General features: G+C 49.4%; 1 protein-coding gene across 1 annotated transcript in view; it reads right to left on the bottom strand.

The window, feature by feature from the left end:
• Nucleotides 1-20,822, bottom strand: part of GRIK4 (glutamate ionotropic receptor kainate type subunit 4) — a 209,551-nt gene extending 188,729 nt beyond the window's left edge. Inside the window, 1 exon segment of the mRNA XM_074848837.1 lies at nucleotides 20,794-20,822. The gene's annotated coding sequence lies outside the window, so the exon portion shown is untranslated.
• Nucleotides 20,823-22,484: the final 1,662 nt, after the last annotated feature.

Raw genomic sequence — 22,484 nt, 5'->3', positions numbered from 1 at the left:
CTGCTTGACTGCAGATAGCTAGAATCCAGATAGATGCCTCCATTAGCATACTTTCCTCCTCTTTTTCATTCTTCCAGACTACACTATAATGCTGTTCCACCCTTTGTGTTGCTTAGTTATCTCTCTTTAGTTCGTACAAGCTTCTTTTTCCTTCTTGCAGGCACTTTGCCCAAGAAGGATGGGACAGCAGGCCCTAACTAATCACCTGAGACATTAAAAACTGCATATGCAATTATTTGCAAGCCCTGTTTCCCTGATGAATTCCATCCTGTGCCTCTGCAGGCTGTATCCATTTTTTCCCTGCCTTTTGCTCCCAGATCCCATAAAGAACTTTTCCCTGTCATCATTAGGGCTGATGCCTTTTTGTATTCACTGACTAACTGCTCCCGGCGGCTCCATGTTACTCTGTGCCTTTTAAAAAAATTCCATGTTACTTCATTTCAGTTGCAAAACAACAATACTCCAAATACAAACCAATTCTGAGCTCTCTCGGACAGGAGTGGATACGCGACATGAAAACCTACATACACACAAGTACACCTCATTCTGCTAGACTAGACTGGTAATGCAGACACACCAATCAAGCCACGCTTACATGCTCCCTGTTGTTTAAATTAAGTAGACACATCACACCTAGGGAAAAAAAAAAAAAAGCCAACACATACATAGCAGCTGGCTTGATAAAGCTCATCCACTGAAAGCCATTTCTCCAATAATTAGAGGTTTTAGATGCTCTAACAAGGCTAACAGTAGTTCCACCCACAGGGCAAAGTTCAGTTAGAGAATCTGGAAAAAAGTGAACAAAAAATGTGCAGTGAATTAAAACTCAAAAGCTAGTCATCTCAGTGGGAACATCCAAATACACAAGTCAACAGTTTCCTTCAATTAAAAAAACCTCATCTCAATCTGTTTTCTACTGCTTTTTTTTTTTTCTTTTTAAGGATATTTGAAATTTTTAACAGAAATTAAGTGAGAGTTGCTTGTCCAAAGCTACGCATTTCCACATCCCAAATTATTCAGTTAAGAAGGGTGACATAGGGTCATATGGATCCAAATTCTCACACAGAAAACATCCATTATGAATATATACATCCATTGCTCTTTGAAGATGGAGTGAAAGACCACTCAAACTGTATCCACTTGCATCACTTGCTGTTCCTAACACTGTCAAGATTCTAAACTGCCATGAGCCCAAAGCATACCACAAGTGTTAGTGAACCCAGCTTGTCTATCATTATAAAACTTAACTTCATAGATGCTTCTTAAAACCGAATTCATTTTTTTCCCAACCATTTAAGCTTTGGTTGCATGGGATCCCAATAGGAGAGTCCCTCGCTGGTGCTCAGAGCTCTCTGGATGTAGGTGCTCTACAGGTACAGGACAGCTGCTGCCCAGAAAAGCTCATGGATTCATGTCCCAGTTCAAAGGAGCTTCCCTGTTCAGAAGAGATACTGAAAGCATAGCACTTGAACTCACCTGCTCAGGCACTTTTCTGAATCGGGACTTCAGGGACTGCTTGCACAAACAGGTGAGCAAGAAGCAGGGCTGGGTTTCTTTGCCAAGGACCAGATTAGGACCTTACAGACGTTCAGCAGGGTTCAGAGGCCCCCAGGGCCCAGCCACGCACGCTTGGCCTCCACCTCTAACCAAGCTGATGCTATGGCAGAATTGAAGTGGGGTAGGGGATCCTCCCAGTCTCCACCAAAGGCTTTATGGAGAGAGACTCTGGCTTTGCTCACCCCTGTACTGTCGTAGCCCATCTCACCCAGGGTTAGGCCATTCAATCTGGCTGCTAGAGCTGGTGTGCATGAGGCAGCTAGTGAGACAGACAACAAGCAGCCAGAAGGCATTTACACTTGGCTGAGAAGGTCACTCCTGTCCAGCAAGCTCCTTTTGGGATGTCACTTCTCTACCTAGATCCAGGATTTCACAATGATACCCAGGAATTAGCCTTTGTACACAACCAAGCCCTGCCTGCAGATACTCCTTCTTTTTCCCACCCCCAAGCCTCTTCACTCTGGACATTTGGCTCCGTATTTATCAGCATGCCTTGGCCTTGAAAAGCAGCAGAGCTCCTGCTCTCTGCGATGCTTGTGACAACCCTCCTAATTACAAGAAAGTTTAAAAAGCCAGAATACAGAATGGATGCACACGGGGCCACCCGGGGTGACCATGCTACACAGGCACAGCAGTAATCACAGCCCTCCTAGGCACAGTTTATCACCTGATCTCGTGGGGGCCTCCTACACTCACCTGCGCTACAGGAGGCTCTTGGAGATTAGATATGAGCCTGGTATCTTCTTTGTCCCTTTGCAAGCTCCTCTGCTTTGTCTCGCCATTCCTCCTCTGCACTTTTAAGTTTGCATCACTGAGTGGCCTTTAAAAGTCTATTACGCAGTTCTTGTTAGACAGGCTATAAGTGACAGAGAGAGAAGTAAGTACAGGGGAAAAAAAAAAAAAAAGTGAAATAAAATTAGCCAAAAGCTGGCAGGAGAAACATACACAAAAATTTAATTTCAGAGCAGTGATTTCATGTTTACAGCAGGGGGTTGGGAGTTAGCATTGCAGGTTTGTGGGATGAGCAGGGCTAATTTTGTCAGGTCAGGAGATGCGTGTTCAACTCTCAGTTCTGCCCCAGGGTATTTCATTTTGTCCCAGGCAGATCACTTCATCCTGCTGCCACACCTTTGTGAAGAAAAGGGGTAAGGACAATCTTCTCATCTAAAGGCAGTACACTTCTCGCAGCTCTGCACAGTGGCCCGTGCTGTGGCACCAGCCCCATTCCAAACCTCTGCATCTTCTGCTTGATCACCTTCCCCAGCCCATGGGCATCAACACTAAGCAAACAACAGTCCATCTTTTTCTGCTTCTCCAATGTCTCCATTGTAAACTCAATGTCTTCCAGCTGGGACAAAACGCCCATATTTTAGTCCAGGGCCTACTGCTCAAGGTACCAGTAGTACAAAATGTTCTACTCTGTCATCTGAAGGCACACTACCTTCAGTAAAAAAACAGCTGCTGCTGCTTTCTTTCTGCTCAACCAGCTCAATAGATTGTGGTTCCGGGTCACTGCGAAGCACCTTTGCTCCCATCAGACCAAAAGGGGCTTCCTGCAGAAACAATATCCCCATGACAGGCAAGGCAGAGCTGGCCAGGCAAAGGAGCTGTGTTTTAGGAGCAGGGGAGAATTACTCATATCTAAAGTACTGTTAACTTCCCTCCTCATTTCTGTTGCTCACATCCTATCTCCCTCCCCGGGAGCATTCCCTGGGTTGACTGACTTCTGAAATACCTGGTGCCAAGAAAGCATCAGTTCAACCAGCAAGAGTTGGGGGCACAGGGACATGACCCAAATAGATGGCATAACAGACTCCAGGTCACCTGCTGAGCTTCTCAGTGTGGACAACAAAGCCTTGCATAAGAGAGGCAGAGAAAGATAAAAATTATGGCACCAACTCAGCAATGAAGCAGAAATAACCCGGCTGTCTCCTGCACAGGTGTAGGTTCCTGCATTTGACCTTTCCAAAACGTTCAGGGCCAGTGCTCATGACTGTGGCCATCGCTAAACAAAAAATAGCAACAGTGTTTGCATTAAATGATCCCAAATAGGTGATCAGCGATGCTGGGAACAGGGAGAACATGCAGTGACACCAAAGGCATCTCAGCGGCGATAGCTTGGGAGATAATAACCCTCATGCTGCAAAGCCAGTCAGTTGCTGACAGGTTCGATGGTTCAGATTTTCACTTGGAAAAAGGTTCATCCCTTCACCAAGGAAGAGACTGATTTCTTTACCAGATTGGAGCTCTTCATTAAAACACAAACACCCCAGTAATGGAAATAAAATTAACGAGAAACCTTATTGCCACTGCTCCAGGAAAACGTAGCACAATTTCTTAAACCCCTGCCATCCATCACGAGTCCTAACAGTCCTATAAAACACAGCTCTCACTCGGTCAGGATGCACTAGTCTGACTAGAAAGACCAGCCCACAGCACGCCACATCCAACTGGAGACACCACACCAGCACTCCTGGGCTGGGTGTGGGGGGGGAAAAAGGGGTCACAACTACTCAGCTTGCAGCTTCCCACTGAAACTACCAACTCTTCAGTACCAAATTCTGGTGGTGGGAAAGAAAAAAAGAAAAAAAAGAAAAAAGCCCCCCCTTAATCCAGCTTGAGTCTCCACTCTGTAAAAGGGCTGCAGCAAAACTCTTCATTAGTCATGGCTGGCGAACTCGAAAGGAATAAAAGGAACCAATGAGTAACGCAACACTATAAAAACATAACAACCTCAATAATGGGAAAATCAAAACCCAGCACAAAACCTCCACGTAAACAAAGCTACAGGAACAGGAGCGCTTGAGCCAAGGTATATAGCTGAAAAATTCCATCTGTATAACTGCATTTTGAGCGTTTCCTCTGAAGCGCTGCTACACACACCAGCTTGGAAATGGTGGGTTTCTAGTCCTGACATATGCACAAATGCATAGATACAACCATCATCTCCATCGGCTTGGGAATCCCTTCTAAACAGTGCCATTCCAAGAAGAAGCAGGTGAGGGGTAGTGGCTCTATCTAGCATATGCAACAGCTTTAAAAGCTGCATTTATGCAAGCAAATGGAGCATATCAGCTGCACTGTATTAACACCAATGTCTGCAAACGGGACTCGGATATTTTTGTTGCTGTGACTGGAAATTTGCTCAACATACAGTCAAGGAGAAAACTGCTTTGAGTTGTACTTTCAGAACAGCATTTCCACCTCCTGTAGCATCAACCCATTTTAATCTGCCCCATTCCAGGAGCCAAGCCTTGTCCATGCTTTGCATGCAGAGAGAAGCAAGGAGAGGCTTTCCAGTGCAGTGCCCCCCACCAAACAACCAGCAAGTCTACCAGCACAGAGAGCAGAACAACTCAAACTGCTGTAATTCACAGCAGGATGAACCCTGCAGATCACTGCTAGCAATGCACACATTCCATCAATTACCTCAGCTGAGGGCTGGAAAGAGTTTTAAGCCAAAGCTGATTTGATCATTCAACTCATGATTTCTGATATATTGTTAAAAGCCCTGGATCCCCGGCTCAAGAGTTTGAAAGAGAATCTCCACCCTCATTTTAAGAGGCTGATGGAAAGCAAATTTCTGGTTCTTGTGGCCCTGAAGAAAAGTTTAAAGCTGCACACCACCGAAAGCTGAGCAGGCAAAATGACCAATAAAAAATAAAACAATAAAAAAAGACAGCACTGTTTTGTCTTTGAAGCTTTAACCTCTCTGCCACAGGTTTCATCCCAGTCTTGCCACGCTCGCCGTGCACGCACACTGCCACATCTGCCTGCCCCACTGCACCTTCCGGAGCGAGGCTGGTGTGGGGACACAACCCCGGCGCCGAATACATCCTGGGTGTGAAAGATAAACACGGCCGAATTCATTGCTTGTTTCTAAGCTGATTTGCTTTTTCAGGGCCTTTTTAGGAAGTGGCAGCACTCACATTCTGCAGTCCAGGTAATCTCATACAAGTTGCTGTTCTCAGAGGACACCAATCAATATTTGGACTGACCGAGCTCATCATCATGCAACAGTGAAAGACAGTGATGCGAATGCCCCACCTGAACAGTCACTTTGCATCATTGTCCGGCATCTCTCCCTGCCCTGACAGCCTCTGGAGGAAGAGCACAAAGAGGGAGCCAAAAAGTTCAGTTCAATGGAAAGAGAAGCTGAAGAAACATCACTGTGATGAGGGACTGAGGAGCCTACGGTCCTGTGAGGAGTCCCCTTGTCTTGCTGGTGTCTTCAGAACGGCTGAAAGAAGATGTCAGCAAGATGCACAGAGCCCCTCGGAGCACCGCGCTCAGACATGTGGGCGAAGCTCTGCAAGCCCTGACACGCTGCAAGGGGGAAAGTCACCGGCACCCCAGCTTTGGAGCTGGGAAGGGAGGGAGAGCAATCAGCGAGGACACAGGGACTCTCAGGGCCACTTAGCAGCAAACCAACCTTTGCTCAGAGCCTATGACAAAGTCCCCAGCAGCCCAGGGTGGCCAGAGCCATCACTGCTATCAGGGAGATGACATTAATAGTGCAATAATAAATCGGCAGAGAGGCTGACCAGGTAATCCCCAGTCCCTCTAAGATTTTGTCTGCATAACTATACTCATGAAATTAAAGCAGGCTAAACCAAAAGAAGTATTTGAGGACAAATTTGCTTCCCCACGACAGCTTCTCCATAGAACTTAATGGGCTCTAACTTGTGCTATCCTCCCAACTTCGTAACAGCTGGAATAAACCCTGCAGGGTTTTCCTCTTGACACGATGATATTTCCAGAGACCCAAGAGCTATAGAGTGAATTCTTATACAATATGATAACTGACTCAGTCTCCAAAGGCTAAACATGTCAAGATACAAAAATCATTTTTTTCTTACCAATGCAATAAAGATGTGATTGAAAATGTCGTGCTCTGGGTTTATGAGCAAGATTCTCATAACTCATCATCTAAAATAAATTGTTCTATCATTTGTACTAGTTAGAAGATATTCAAAGTCAGACAAGCTGAAAGCAGAAGTTTAAACATACTCAGCATGGCAGAAAGAATATTAATTTCCCTCCCCCTATATAAATGTTAAATCCTAGTCTCTCACCTAGGGTTAATTAATCTTTCAAAAGTGCTCGAGTCCACCAAACACACAGAAGAAAAATCTTAAAGACCAGCCCATGGCTTCAGGAAAGCCCACTACAAATCTTAAAGATTTCCTGCAAAATCTGGCAGAGAAGAAATAATTGAATATGCAAAACCACACCATGTTATGCCACAAGTCTCATTATCCGAGAAAAAAAATGCAATTACTTCGGACACGTTGGATCACACAGTGGATACAGAAGAGGAGCATCATTTAGTGCAGGGGATTACCGGAATGTGCTGCCAGCTCCTCCTCGCCTTGTGTTATAAAAGTACTTGGAGGACTCAAGGACTTGTGGATCTGGGTGTGATCTCAAACCCTCCTGTTCTCGTGGCTGCTGCACCCACCCAGCCCTGCTGCCCACGCGCAGTGCAAGGGCCCAGCCAACCTGCTGCACCAGCCCTTGCCTCTGCTCCATAGCCTGCGTGTCCTGCACAGGCACCTTTCCACACCCGCACCCTCACAACCTCCCCAGGGAGCCTGAAGAGCTTCACTGAAGCACTGGAAAAGGCTTTGGCAAGTCTGCAGTGAAAAGCGTTACATGAGCACACACATAGACCCATTGCTACAGAATCACAGAATCGTCTAGGTTGGAAAAGACCTTGAAGATCATCCAGTCCAACCATTAACCTAACACTGACAGTTCCCAACTACACCATATCCCTCAGCGCTAAGTCAACCCGACTCTTAAACACCTCCAGGGATGGGGACTCCACCACCTCCCTGGGCAGCCCATTCCAACACCCAACAACTCCTTCTGGAAAGAAATGCTTCCTAATATCCAGTCTAAACCTTCCCTGGCGCAACTTGAGGCCATTCCCTCTTGTTCTATCGCTTATTGTTTAAAGAGGCTCATCCCCCCCTCTCTGCACCCTCCTTTCAGGGAGTTGTAGAGGGCAATGAGGTCTCCCCTCAGCCTCCTCTTCTCCAGACTAAACCCCCCCAGTTCCCTCAGCCGCTCCCCATCAGACCTGTGCTCCAGACCCTGCACCAGCTCTGTCGCCCTTCTCTGGACACGCTCAAATGATTCAATGTCCTTTTTGTAGTGAGGGGCCCAAAACTGAACAACAACTACATACCAGTTACCCTGAGCAGCTTGGCCACGATTACCTGGCTGTGGAGACATTTCTGTGAAAGACGCCGTAAAAGAGCTACGTTTTGGTTTTTCTTTCCCCTCCCCGTTCCATAAAACACTATTCACCTCCATAATTGAACCTTCAGCAACAAAGAACCACTCACAAACGAAGCAATTTCTGGGGAAACTCGGACCCTAAATCCACGCAGACAACAGCTCTTGGACTGAGTTCAAACGCATCCCCTGCTTAAATTCTTGTCTCAGGCCACTTAAAAACCCTGCAGTATTAGGTGCGTTCGAGGTACTTGGGAGAGAACAAGGATGGCATGCAGGCTGAGATCACTCCAAAGAGGAGGGAATGATGCTAATTATACCGCTGGTGAAATGGAATCACTGAGGGGAAGAAAACGAACAATCAAGACAGTTAACTGGTGCAAGAGCAGCTCCACTATTTAATCAGTGGTGGGCCATCTGCCTGAAAGGAGAATAACAGATTACGTCAAGGTAGTGACAGACAATCAATGAACACTCAATTAACAGTTACAATATTACTAACTTAAGCAAAACGTGGTTTTGCAAATGGTAATCTCTCCCTCGTACTGATACAACCCTAATTCAATTTTCTTCAGTGCACCAACATCAAACATTGAAAGAAGAAAGATTCAGATGCCACCATCTGAAAGGAAATATCCTTCGATTCTGCAAAGAGCCGAGTCAAAGGGGTGGAAGGAGACAAGACAAGGCTGCAGGATGTCCACCCAGCAACACCTTCCACTTAGAAGGGGGAGGCAGCACAGGCTCAACAGCAGACTCGACTGCCCCCCCCCGCCCCAATCACTTGTGAAACACGTTTTGTTTCAAGGCGCAACTTGTCACTGCATTTTCTTGCCATTGCTCCTTTCCCGCTTCTGCCTTGCTTTGCAGCTTTAAGGTTGGCGAGGAGCTGGGTATTAGGTGAAAGTAACCTTCCTGAGTCCACCATGTGCCCTAATTAACAGGCCAGCCACCAACTGAATGGTAATGATGCCTCTTAATCTCTCTCCCTGAGTTTGCTGAACAAATCTCAGGTGGTGGCATAAGGGATTTGTGGTTGCAGCATCCTTTGTTTCTGTGCAGGCACATGCCGGAGGCTTTGAAGGTTGGTGTGTCTCATGGAAGAGCGAGAGGAAAGCGGGTCTGATGAAAGCAGAGCCTTCAGCTACCCTGAGCGTGTCCAAACACCAGCTTTCTCCAACAGAAGAAAATGAGGGGAAGGGCAGGGGAAGAGGGAGGAAGCTTGCTGGAGAAGTCAGTCGGGGAAGGAAGACAGGCGATCCAGGGGTGAAAGAACTGTATTGAAATTCAGTGCACAGGAAACTCTGGGACTCTGCTCTACATCACTGTCCAAAGGAACAGAGCCTCCCCGGCTCATTCCGTCAGTACATGACTCCATTCAGCCCGAGTGCCCCGCGGTGGTAACTGCAGATTTCTAGCCACCTTCTGCCCTCCATAGGGAGCAATTCCAGCCAAGACATTTCAAGTCCCAGCTGTAAAGTCACGCTAGAAGCAGGTCAGTTTTTGGACAAAGCTTATTGCTGCCTGTTCCTAACAGCAGTGGGAAGAGGGGATTCTTTAATTGTTGTTCAAACGAAGGATTCGTCCTCACAAGCCAAAACTCAGCAAGGGTGACAGTTCAGCACACACAGCACTGTGCCATTATGGCCTGAGCCTCTGGCCAAGACCTAGGAATGGGCTCAGCTGATACCAGCCCAATCCTTTCTAAACTACAGCCCAAAGCCCTGCTGGATTTTGTGTGTGCTCCCCCTCTTCAAAAAAAAAGAAAAAAAAAAAGATTCATGACATAACTGAAAAGTTTGAAGGACAATAATGACCATTTTAAAAATCTTGGTTTACTTGTTATTGACTCATGCTGAGTTTTCCCACACCAAACCTCCACAGTTAGTTGACCTACAAGACTCCTCAAGATATACCATTTCAATTTAAAAACAGCAAATGTACCAAGTCCTGGGTAATTTGCTCCTGTGCTTAAATGTAAATCTGTACAAGAATAAAACAAGCCTTTTTATCATCTGAATTTATCTAGCTTGAGCATCCAGCCACAGAACCATGTCCCGCCTTCATACCTTTGGCTAGCAGAATTCTCTTCCCCTGGTTAAGTGCTTAGAGACAATAATGAAATCACCCTGTAACCTTCTCTTTGTTAGAAGAAACAGATCGAGCTCCAGTCTCCCTCTCCAGCATGCTTTACGGACCTCACATCATCCTTGTAGCTCTTCTCTTATCTCTCACCAGTTTGCCAACATCATTTTTAAGGAATAGATACCATGACTGCACACAATGCTCTTTCTGCTTGTATTCATTATTTCTTTGCTTAGACAGCCAAAGATAGCATTAACACTCCTGAGAATTCACAACCCAGCACAAGACCAGCTAGTTATTGATAAGATAATGAAATTAAGCTCCAGTTTCTCACCTTGACTCCCAGGGGTTGCTGTCTCAAAGTGTGGGTTTTACTCCCTGCTCTCGTTAATGTGGATTAGTAAGTTATCACATGCCAGCCACGCTACGGGAGCTGTCCGTACATTTACCCTTTTCCCACTATAAATACAAGATAACTTGACTGAACTTCACTCCCGTTCTCAGACCCTCACATTTGTCACCGTACGGGAACACAGGTTACCTTGGCTCAGATGACACGGGTAGCTGGTTATGCTGCAGACACCCCAAAACCAGAGCCTGGTCCACCATCCACGAGCGAAGCTGCCTGCTGTCAGGATCCCAGGCAGAAACAGGACGTTCATTGCCCAGCCCCAGCCGCAGGTCCCAAGCCGTGCTCTGTGCTACTGCGGTAAAGCCAGCTCCCAGGAGCCAAACAAGCTCGATCAGTCAAAGCCAAGCAGTGCCTGCGCTCCAGGCTCCTGCCATAATAAATCTACCAACAAGGGCTACAGCATTTCACACCCTTTCCAACAGAGCTGCCCCTGCAACACGGCGCTCGTTCAGGTGTCGCTCAAGACGTACCTCAGATCCTCCTTCCAGAGACATGCTCCTGCTTCTCCAACACCCACAGAACAAGGAGCCGGGGCCTTTCGAGAGCCAGCAAAGCCCCTCTCCCCACACCCCCCAGCCACCAGGTGCGTTTGGGCAACGCTGCCAGCACGTTGCAGACTCGCGCCACGGCGCTGGCATCGGATGCCAGATGGAAACTGCAAACTCATCTGGCGTTTGAAGGGATCTGGACCCAGGGGTTTGCTTTAAGGAGCTTTCTCTCTCCCTATCCCCAGCCCTACCAGTTGGAAGCTAATACGTCTGGATTTTTCACCAACAGTCAGAAAAAAAATTTGTCACAGAAAATGTGCAAGCACTGACATCTTAAGACAAAAAAGATGCAGATTTCTCAACTGTTCACAGCACATTATGAAAATACATTCTTAGGGACTATTAAATATGGGGATTATCGACTAGATGAGCAACAGCTCAATGGACTAGCTTGCAAATATGTCTTTAGACAATTCTTAAAATGCAGATTAATTATCTAACAGACCAGAACATTTTTTTTCCGACAGATTTTCTAATGATCTCTTACATAAACAAACATCCAGACAGTTTGTTTGCATTTCTGTTGGCTGTGATGTTCTTCAACTAAATAGTGGCTGAGGAGACTTAAATCTTATTTAACACTCAGCAGGAACAGAACAAAAGCCATGTCAGTCCAAATCACTGAAAGACATGTATCCTTAAAGACCCTTGGGAAGTCCAACTACCGTAATACCAAGAGGTCCCGTTTCCCAAACAGAAAGCTTCAGATATACCACGTGGCATTAAATTCTTGTCATGTTTATGCCATTAGCTTTCATTAAAGAAACTACATTTAATGACTAGTATTCCCACCAACCCCCTTTTAAATGAGCAAGGCATAGTACACTACAGAGGTATTGTTCAGGGCTCTCTGCAGACTCAGGAAAATATCTCTGTTGCCCAGCCACGCTGGAGTCGTGTTTGGAAGATCTGAACGGCACGAGAAGGTTGAAGTTGGGGGAACCATTGCACTGAGCTCCGCTGCTGCCCTCGCCTACTAATTCCCACGTGATGATTTGAACTCTTAAGTTACAATTTAAAAATCCCAGCTTGATTTTAAATCTGCCATTAATACAGGATCAAGCACAGTGGTCATTTTCTCAGTAAGGGTAATTAAGATGTTATTTGTAGACTGTGCTTTCAGCTTCCAACGACTCCATTTCTTTGTGCCTTTTCTGATAGGTTAAAATGCTGTTGGATATCAAAACCAATGCAAAGCAAGTGTGAAACATTATTATTCCAGCTTCACACCCACTTTACCTTGGTGTGAACAATAATGCAAACTGCAAGACAGTGATGAATTGGACCTGGAGAGGACCAGATGCTCTGTGAACATTAGCACAGTCTCTGCCCCAAACATTTTTCAGTCTAAAAAGAGATGTGATAGCCCGCTTTCAGAGCTATGTTTCAAAGCTATGATTGTATGTGTATGCACACATGCAATCTTTTAACACCAGATGTTACCAGATCACACACAAGGCGGAGCAAAACTGGAAAATAAGCAGAGACCAAACAAGAAAACAATGAGGGCAAACAATGAGTGCGGGTAGAGTAAAACATATTTTCATCAACCTGTTTGGGGTGAAAAAAGCAGTTTTGGCACATGTAAGAGTTTGCAGATCAGCACTGGTTTCACTGAACTGCGTACTAGCGGTACTATACTGCACTAGTGTGTTTGCAGCCAGGCTCTGCCCGGGGCTCGGTCACTTCCCAGCCGTAACACTTCACCCGAGCCACGTTAAGAGCAACTCTATCAGACACAGCAATTTGCTGCTTCATCACAGTCCACAAAGAGAAAGCACAGGGCTGATGCCCAACATGAATCCCACTACAGACAGCAGTGACAGCTAGCCTTGCAATCCCTCTGTCTCTGAGCCATTAAAAAAACCCTCAGCATCAAAATGCAACACATTCTTCAGAAAAATGTCAACTTCTGTCATTGAACCAAAAACTCTCTGGTTTTCAGCAAAAAGTTAAAAAAAAATGTTAAGGCTGAACAAAATGTTGCAGGGATTTTTAACAATCCATCCCCTCCTGATCAGGCCCAGACTGTCTTTGATATCAGATTCAGATGTCCGTGTAGGAAGGGGAGAGAGGGTGCAGAGCCACTACCATGTAGAAAGAGCGGGTTTTCTGCTGAAACAGCTGAGGTGCGATCACACAGTTCATCAGCCTGCAATGTTAATGACGTAAACCGCTTCAGCTAGAGCCACGGGAGGGACCCACAGTGACTCTCCCAAGGGAGGCAATGCAGGGGAACTGGCGTTACGCTGCACAGAAAGAGTGCCACCAGCCTTCCTCCTCCCCCCCCCAACACACACACACACACATTATGACAGTCCCGGAAAGGGAAAACCTGCTTTTTAAAAATAGTGAAGTCTGTAAGGAGCTGAGCACATGCCTGAGTGGGTGGGAAATTAGTATTATTATTACTTTGTGCTCACAGGGTCTAAGACCTCAGATGACTTGTTTGTGCCCAGAATGAATTTTTGCAGACTCATTATAAACCCTTGCAAAGCGGGTTTATAAGGTCAGAGAAGAATTTCCATTAACTGTAGCCTAGCTAGGGATTGCCAGTATGATCTATTTCTCTCATTTATGCATATGCAATAAGGCCAAGACGAAGCTCCTTTGCTTTATTTCCACATCATTGTGCTGATGCTGAGCTAACCAAGTAAACAAACTGAAAAGCAAATGGGGAAGGGGGTTGGAACAGAGAGACTGAGGAAAAAAATGTATGCCTGGCTCTCTCCCTCATGAAGGATGCAAATAAATTCTGCAGACTTTGAAGCCAGGAGATCTCAGCAGAGATGAAAATCCCCTTGTGCTGGATGGCTCACCGGGTGCTCAGTTGAGACATCGCTTGGGTATTGCGTTATGCAGCTGCTTCCATGCAAAGGATGGTCAGAATAAATGTTGTTACCCTGCCACCTGACTGAGACCTGGCTCAGGGATTTGCAATCAAGCAGAAGCACGAACCCTCTGGGCTCTCTAATCTTCCTCCCACCACTGTGAGGCCACAGCCTCTTCAAAAACTGCACTTCACACGCTTAACAGTAACACTCCCCTTCAAACACTGTAAACACTTCCCAAGTCCCTGGGTAAGAGGCACTGCGGATCTGGGTAGGAAACCACCCGTGTACATGGACAGCTTACATCTTGGCTCCTTCTTCCCTGATAAATCGGCACCATGGTATCCATCCCCTTGGAAAAGCCAGGGGAAGGTCCCACCAGATGGTCAAGGAGGAGTTCACCAGGACTCCGCAAAGTTCCCCTTGATTCATTTTAAAGCCAGCCAGTCCCGCTGGACGCTGGCACAGCCTGGATGCTCACAGCCCCTGTTCCAGCAGCAGCGAGTCCCTGATCTGACATGAGAGGCTCTGGGAAGATCTGTCACTGCTCTGTCACTGTAGAGCCCCCGGACCACACAGTGCCCGAGATGGAGAGCGCTGTGCCACACCAGAGCATCTCCTGGGGCTCCCCTTCACCTGCAGCGTGCCCACAGCCACGGGGCCTCGCCAGCTGCGCACACAAACACCACGTACCACTTCACATCCTCCTGGTAGGATCCCACAGAGCACCCTGGCTACATCATCAGGGAAAGATCTGCTCAGGTTCTTCCCTTTTTCACGTGCTTGTAACACTCAAACCTGAGTTACCCCCTGACTGCTGCTACTGCGGCCGAACCACCGGCACGCTCAAATCCAGCAGCCTTGTCTCTTAATTCTTCCAAATGTTTAGCAGCAAAAGCAAACCCCTTCTGTTGGCATGCTCGCTCTCTCTAACCCAGCTCTGATCCATTTCCACCTCCAAATCATTAAAGATAATAAATAAGCCTAGCCTCAGTGTGAGGAACCTTCACATAATCACCTATCTGTGCTCCGATCAGCACTCCTCCATTACATTTCTATTTTCTACAGCTTAACTAGGAAAGCCGGCACCGAACTCTGCCCCTTACCCTACAGCTATTTATTGCCCACACTCCTCTATTTATTTCCTAAAATAGTCTCTTTTGGATGGATCTAATGAAAAATCCAAATAAATTAGGTCCATTGGTACATTTTCAGTTCCTATTTTATTAGCCTTCCAAACTGCAAGCAGCGTTAGGAAGGTAGCCTTCCCCACTGCGCACCCATCCTCTTCACACAAGCCTCGGTGATTTGACCCTCAAGGTTAGACAGTGCTTTGACCCTCCATCCAAATATTTGAGCGATAATTAGGCCCTCCCAGCTGGCACAGAACAGAAGCAGAATTCACCGGCCCGATATCCTATAGCTCTTCCTCAGGTTTGATTTCTGTAAAGGCATCGCGTGGCAAAACTACTCCTGCTGGATCTGGCAGTTCCCTTTGACTGCTTGGGTTCCTGCCTTGGTAACTTCCCAGCCAGGAGGAAAAGTCATCCCCTTCATGTTAACACCTGCTGCTATTTCACACTTTATTTACTTCAGGGCCCTCGGATGAACCATCCCCAGTCCTACTGATTTACAACACCCAGGTTTCTTCCTTTGGTCCATTACTTCCTCTTTAAACAATTCAATCACTGCTAATTTACTGCAAATGGGGATTTCCTCAACATCCTGGTGCAGGGAAATGACTCCACTTTTCCCCCAGCCAACTTTTCCCTCTGCCACAGCACCTCATACCTCCTGGGGCTCATGGAGCCTCCATCCACCCCTGCTGCCCTTGGAGGCATTTCAGCATCCTGCAGTTGCTTAACAGCCTTGGATGCTGCTTGTGCCACGCTGCACCCAGGAACACAAGGAGCCTTTTCCCAGCCCCAGCAGGGTCTCCCACAGAGGCAGAGCAATGAGTGAACAAAGCAGAGGACAACATTACAGCTGACAGGTCCCGTGTCCAGCTCGCCTCATTTGGCACAGTCATAGGGAAGCTGGTGTCGAGAGCGATGCGTAAATCACAGCTAGGCCTCCTTCCCCATCTCTCCGGTAAGGCACCTGCAGACGCGTGGCTGAAAAGTACCCCAGGAGTCCCTTGCTCCCTTCTTTATTTACATTAGCTCCTACTGACACTAGTTGACCATTTTAAGGTGCAGGAAACATTTATGGTTTTACTGCCTTGATAGCTTTTGAATGGCTTGAAGCTTGCCAGCAACGTTCTGCCCATCAGTCACTCACTCTTGACCCTGTTCAAGCTGGTCCTCACTACGTTTTCCTCCACCTTCATTAAAAGTAACTGCCACAGCCACCCCCATCTACTGTAGCACACTGTCTTCCACAGGCACCGGAGCAAACAACACAAAAAGCACTGTCACATTAACACCACAAATTGTCCTTCCAAGCCAAGTCCCACAGATCAGATCAAAAGTTATTATGGGGATCCTTAAACCTGCTCCATTACCTCCTCACAGGTTTTACAACTTCTTTTATCCCTCCAAGTCCCCCATTTTTCTTGTCAGAGAACCCACGACAGTGTTAATAGTTCCCGTGAGAGGGTACAGCCTGACAAACTGGAGTTTGTAGTCTCCTGCGCACAGGCACGACTCTGCAGTAGCACCACAGCCTCCTTCCTCTACAAAGCTGAAAGCAAAGTTTTCCATTCCTGTACAAAGCTTTCATCATGGAGTCACTAATATCCCACTGATTTATCCAGATCATTCGCTCAAGTCTGAGATACCCTTCAAGCTGTTCTCATCTTGTTAGACCACAATTTCAGCGTGTTCTGCCTATTCACACACAGCAAGCGGTTCCTTGTATTAACAGATACCTCAGCCTTGTATATGCTGCCTTGGAAGCCTCTTGCCTAGAGCAGAAAACATTTCTGAGAAGACTTGCAAAACTTATGTCTCACCTTCTGCCTGGCTGCCTGGAAGCATGAAAAATAAATAAAGTCTGACCCTAACAAGTGCTGCGTATGAAGTTTCTCCAGCATACTTGTGGTAGGAAGGCTCTACAGAGGGATCTGGACAGGCTGGATCGATGGGCTGAGGCCAATTGAATGAGGTTCAGCAAAGCTCAGTGCTGGGTCCCTGCACTTGGGTCACAACAACGCCCTGCAACACTACAGGCGTGGGGCAGAGTGGCTGGAACACTGCCTGGCGGAAGAGGACCTGAATATAGCCGGCAGTGTGCCCAGGTGGCCAAGAAGGCCAATAGCATCCTGGCTTGTAGCAGAAATAGTGTGGCCAGCAGGGACAGGGAAGTGATTGTCCCCCTGTACTCGGCACTGGGGAGATCTCACCTCAAACACTGGGTTCAGTTTTGGCCCACTACAAGACAGACACTGAGGTGCTGGAGCATGTCCAGAGAAGGACAATGAAGCTGGTGAAGGTTCCAGAGCACAAGCCCTGTGAGGAGTGGCTGAGGGAACTGGGGGTGTTTAATCTGGAGAAAAGGAGGCTGAACAACTACTGAAAGGAGATTGTAGCGAGGCAGGCGTTGGACTCTTCACCCAAGTGACAAGCAATAGAACGAGAGGAAATGGCCTCAGGTTGCACCAGGGGAGGTTTAGATTGGATATTAGGAAAAATTTCTTCACCGAAAGGGTTGTCAAGCTCTGGAACAGGCTGCCCAGGGAAGTGGTTGAGTCACCATCTCTGGAGGTATTTAAAAGACATGTAGATGTGGCACTTAGGGACATGGTTTAGTGGTGGACTTGGCAGTGCTGGGTTAACAGTTGGACTCTCTTAAAGGTCTTTTCCAACCTAAACAATTCTGTGATTCTAAGATCTCCCCCCAAAGTCAGAGAGAAGCAATATCTGCATCCCAGGCACATCAGCGAGCCTTTAAAAAGGGCAAGACACTGACCATCTGCACATGCTTAGTCCTGAACGAATACAGAGTAAAGCTTAAACCATCTTCAAAGAGAATGAAGTTTCTTGGACGAGGGAGTTCTCCTCCGTCCATATGGCCCAGCAGTGTCCGATTCTAAGCGTGCATCTGCTCCTTCCCAGCCCTTCATCACTTGTGTCACCCCGCGCTCCTCCTCTCTCCTGCTCTTCCCTCCTTCCTCCACTGGCACAAAAGCCCACCCTTCCCCCTACCCATGCAGGCACTCGCTCCCCACACAGGCTCAAGCATCACCCGCTCTGCACGCGCACCCAGTAAAAACACCGAGCTTCTCTTCCAGCCAAAGGGGCCCAAGACCTTTCCTGGGTCTCCTCTGACCCCATCACACGTGCAAAACCAGCTGCTTCTCCCAGAGAAAGAGGAATCTAAACCCACATGCTCAAAGCAGCTGCTGTGGCAGAAAGCAGAGATCCCACACTGCAGTCAGACGCTTTCCCACCAGAACTCGTACAGTCAGCCAACACCTAGCTGAGGATCTTCCCCAAGTCCTGGGTGAGTTTTAAGTTCACTCGCTGCTTTTCCATCAAGCAAAGAAATCAGCGTGAGCACACGCACGCGGTGGAGATGGGCTTTCCTGGCACACTGGCTTTCAGAAGAGGTAGTTTGGAGGCAGCACTGCACGTACCTGCCTTGCTGTTCCTTTGATGAGCTCACTGAAGACCAGCTCCCTCAAATCATTTGCCATTCACCCACAGATTGCTGCATGCTCCTTGGCATCTGGGTATTTAGGCCTTTGCCAGCCCACATGACTCCTTGGCTTATTTTCCTTGCACAGCTTGCAAAAGAAATCTCCAGCAAGAAACTTGCAGGCAGGAGCACTGTCTCTGTCTCCCTCAGAGCTGCAGGCAGCTGCTCTAAACCCCCCCATTTAGAGCCAACCTTTCCCAGGTGATTCTTCTCAGGGAGATGTTGATGCCTTTACCTTCCTCTCTCCCCTTCCCACTCCCCCAGGCAGGACACTGGGAGCCACACCGGCCTGCCCCCACCCGCAGCCCTTCATTTTGGGGTTCACCTTCCTCAGGCACCCTGTTCCTGCCACCAAGAGCAGAGGCACCATGCCCACAGGGCCCAGCTCACAGAGGGTTAAGAGAAATGGATGTTTAAAGGAAAAAAAAAAAAAAAAAGAGCATTTTGGTTTGCTGTGCCCTCTTTCTGCTCAGCACAGGCTGTCAGCTCCCTCTTCCCCACATCCCAGGTACAGGTCTCTCGTCTGTGGGCATTAATTTGTGCCAGACATGGGGACAGAAGCACCTGCAAACCAGAAGGAGCCACACGGCAACTTTCCCAACTTCTGGCTCTGCTAATCAGGCCCAACCCTGAAATGGAAACCAACGGGGAAAGGTTCAGCCGCTTACCATCTATTTCTCTACCCAGATGGTTCCCTTCAAATACACAGCCTAATATGCATAAATACTAAAGCAGACTTCCATCAAGACACTTCAGAAATGCCTTGGCACGGTGGGAGCCTCACTGCAGCTTGCTTTCCGAGAGCTCGCTCCTACCCCGACGCGAAAGGAAGACTGAAGCATGGCAGAAAAGCACCGAGCACAGTTAACATCCACCTCCTACCTGTGAGCACACACATCCTACCACCCGGGAACTGGTCGCAGGAGCAGGCGCTGGCTGCAGCCGGCAGCTCCACGGGAGCGCTGGTGACTCCAGGGGGATGCTCCTCGCTCCCCGATGCCGTAGACCCTCGACTCCCTGCCCAGGGAAGGCTCTGCCCTCGGCTACCTCGGTCACATCCAGCCGGGATGTGGCTGCTGAACGTCTTCTCAGAGAAAAGGCTGTCTCGCCTCGGAGAGACAAAGGAACTGGCTCCTGCTGGGGACAAGCAGGGGAATCTCCCGCCTGCGGCGTGGGGCAGCCGGTGCTGGCCACCGTTCCGGCAGGACCACTGCCCAGGACGCGGTGGCCGAGCAAGCCGGCCCTCGGCATCTCCCACGAGCCGGAGGCCCCCGAGGGAGGCAGGGCACAGCCCTGGGTCCCCCCGCAAGCAGCACCTCGCCGCAAAGGGGGCACGAGCAGGAGACGAAGCCAACCCGACGCGTGTTAGGTTAACTTCCCCAAGGGTCACAACCTTGAGGTCTCAAGCCGAGCGGGCTGGGGAAGACAGAAACGGGGTGGATGATGAGAGCTGAATAGCACCTGCAGCATCTCTCACCTATGCAGAGCTCCCAGTCAGAGCTGCAGGCTATGCCAGAGTTTATGTGTAAATAACACTGAATAAAGTTGGGCCTAGGAAGAGGTTTCTGCATGGAGTTTTCCCCCCCACTGCCCAGAATCAACACGGCTTGTTCGTTAAAGGAGCGTCCGTGTCAGCATCCAACCTGCACGTCTGCGCACACAACGAGTACCTCGTGTATTCTAAGACAAATTATTCACGAGCACAACTCCACTGAAACGCGTTCCAGAACAATGAACCTTTTCTTTCCAATCCAAAGCCTGAGAAAAATATCCGTTCAACAGCGTTTTCCTCCCCGCCTCTGACCGTAGCAGGCAGGCTGGGAATTCAGCAGCACCCCGGTACCCGGGGAGCGCCCATCGCAGCCAGCCCCGCTCCCCCCCCCCGCGCGGATGCCCACCACACTCTTCCTCACGCCCCACACACCGCGGGGACGGTCCCCAGATTATCCACAGGAGTTGCAGCCGCACAGACCCCCCCCCCCGCTCCCCGTACTCTTTGAACTTCAGCTCTCCCGAAAGCCGGAGTGTGACATTTTGTAACTCTCGCCACGTTACAAACACTGCGGCCGCCACCGCCCCCCCCCCCGCGCCCCCCCCGGCACAGGAAAGTCCTTTCGCAAGTGCTGCCGTTAAACCGGGCGGCCGGGGCTGGCTGCTGCCGGCAGCCCCCACCGAGAGGGAGCCCGGCGGCTTTCGGCTCCGGGTCGCGTCTCGCTCCCGGCGGTCGAGGCTGTGCGGGGGCTCCCGGCCCCCCCCCCCGGCCCCGGCGGCTCCGCAGAGGCTCTCCCGGGGGGCGCATCCCGCGGGGGGACCCCGGCCGGCGCTCCCGCCCCCGGGAAGGGGAGAGGTGGGGGGGAAGGATGCTGCCTGCGAGCGGCGGGGCTCCGAACCCCTCCGCTCCCTCCGCTCCCTCCGCCAGGACGCGGGGAGACCCGACCCCCCTCCCCGCTCCCCGCGGCGACCCCCGGGCGGCTCCTACCTGGGCTGGGCGGCGCGGCTCTGCCCGCGGCGGCTCCGGCCCCGCTCCGGCAGCGGCGGCGGCGGCGGCGGGTCCCCGGCGGCGGGCGGGGGAACTGCAGGGGGCGGGGGGCGGCTGCCGGGGCCCCCCCGCGGGTGTGCGGGGCAGCGCCGGGGCGGGAGGCGGCGGCGGAGGGGGGCAGGGGCAAGGAGGATGCAGGGAGGGCAGAGGGAGGGAAGGAGCGGGGTGGAGCTGGGGAATGGAGAGGGGAAGGAGGGCAGGGGGAAGATGGCAGGAGGGCGGGAGACTGGGGATGGAGGGGGGCAGAGGCTGGAGGGAGCACAGGGAGCTGGGATGGAGGGAGGGATGCAGGGAGGGATGCAGGGCAGGGAACAGGGGGGCACTGGAACTATTGCTCCCGAAGGTGACCGGTTTTCCTAAACCCAGACTGGACACTCCTGGGAGGGACATTTGATTTTGGAAAGGCCGTGCCTTCTCCCCACACATCCCAAAACCTGAACCGCTTTGGGCCTCCCCGCTGTTAGCCAAGGCCCTGACTTTTCCCCCTGTGTCCTCTCCTACACTGCCTGAGAAGGACACAGGGTGAGATACTTCTGCCCACAGCTCCTAAAATCTTCATATTAAACGTTAACCTCCTCCTTGTGCCCTGAACATTCATGTATGCTGGGCAAGAGACACCATCTAGCACCGGGAAACTGGCAGGAGTGGGACAAACTGGACCTGTCCTATAGCGCAAGGCTGAGAACTGCAGCACCAGACGGTCAGTTTTCTAAGCCGTGTCCCTGTAGGCTGTAATGCTCCAGTCTTCTCTGCTACACTGCAGTTTTGTTTTCCTGGTGGTTTGTTTGTTTGTTTTCAGTAGCGAGAAAAGTAAAGCTTTTAAACCATGAATTAATTGGACTCTTGCATTAGGAGCAATGAACTATTATTTGACAGAAATTCATCTTGCCCTCCTGCTGAGAAGAAATAAGCTGGAGGAAAAGAATCAGCTTCACAGGAGAAAAAAAAAAAAAAAAAAAAAACACGCCTCTGCTTCACAGACAAATTACTCATAAGATACACAGGTAACAGACACAGGGTGCTTTGAGCTCATCCCTTTTACACATCATTTCCCTTAGGACAACAGCTACAAGTCAATTGCTTTGTGAATGATCCCCCTGCCTTTGCACCAGTGACCCTGCCCAACAGGCCATTCCAAGCATTTATTATTCTCAGAATAGAAGAGCATTTCCCTACCTCTGGGCTGCATTTGCTTTTAGCTTATGATTGTGGCCCTCAAGGTCCAGATTCACAAGTGTCTGGGCTGCAGGGCAGTCCTGCACGGAGCAAAGCTTTCTGCTCCCGTCTGAGCCCGGGCAGAGCTGGTGGCAGTGGGGTCTGGGGGCCAGGAACACACAGGTTGGGCTGACAGAGCTGGGATTGCCAGGCAGAGCTTCCTCTGGACGCCCCTTGCAGGCACGATCCCCCCTGATGCTGCATCCTCCTGACTCCTGCCCTGCGAGGGGTTCGCTTGTGCGACCCCACCGCTTGCTCATAGGCATTTTTTGCATAGTTCAGGTACAACTCTGCCTAGCCCTAAGTCTTTCTTGGAATTATTAGAGCCTCAGCCTTGCTGTTGTACTCTTAGAAGGTAAGTTAAGACCTGGAAAACTAACACAAGGCCTTCACCTCAAAAGCTCCATGAGCCATCT

This window comes from Strix aluco, chromosome 23, assembly GCF_031877795.1.
Source record: "Strix aluco isolate bStrAlu1 chromosome 23, bStrAlu1.hap1, whole genome shotgun sequence".
Taxonomy (NCBI): domain Eukaryota; kingdom Metazoa; phylum Chordata; class Aves; order Strigiformes; family Strigidae; genus Strix; species Strix aluco.
The sequence above is the reverse complement of the archived record's forward strand: the minus strand, read 5'-3'. Positions and strand labels throughout refer to the sequence as shown.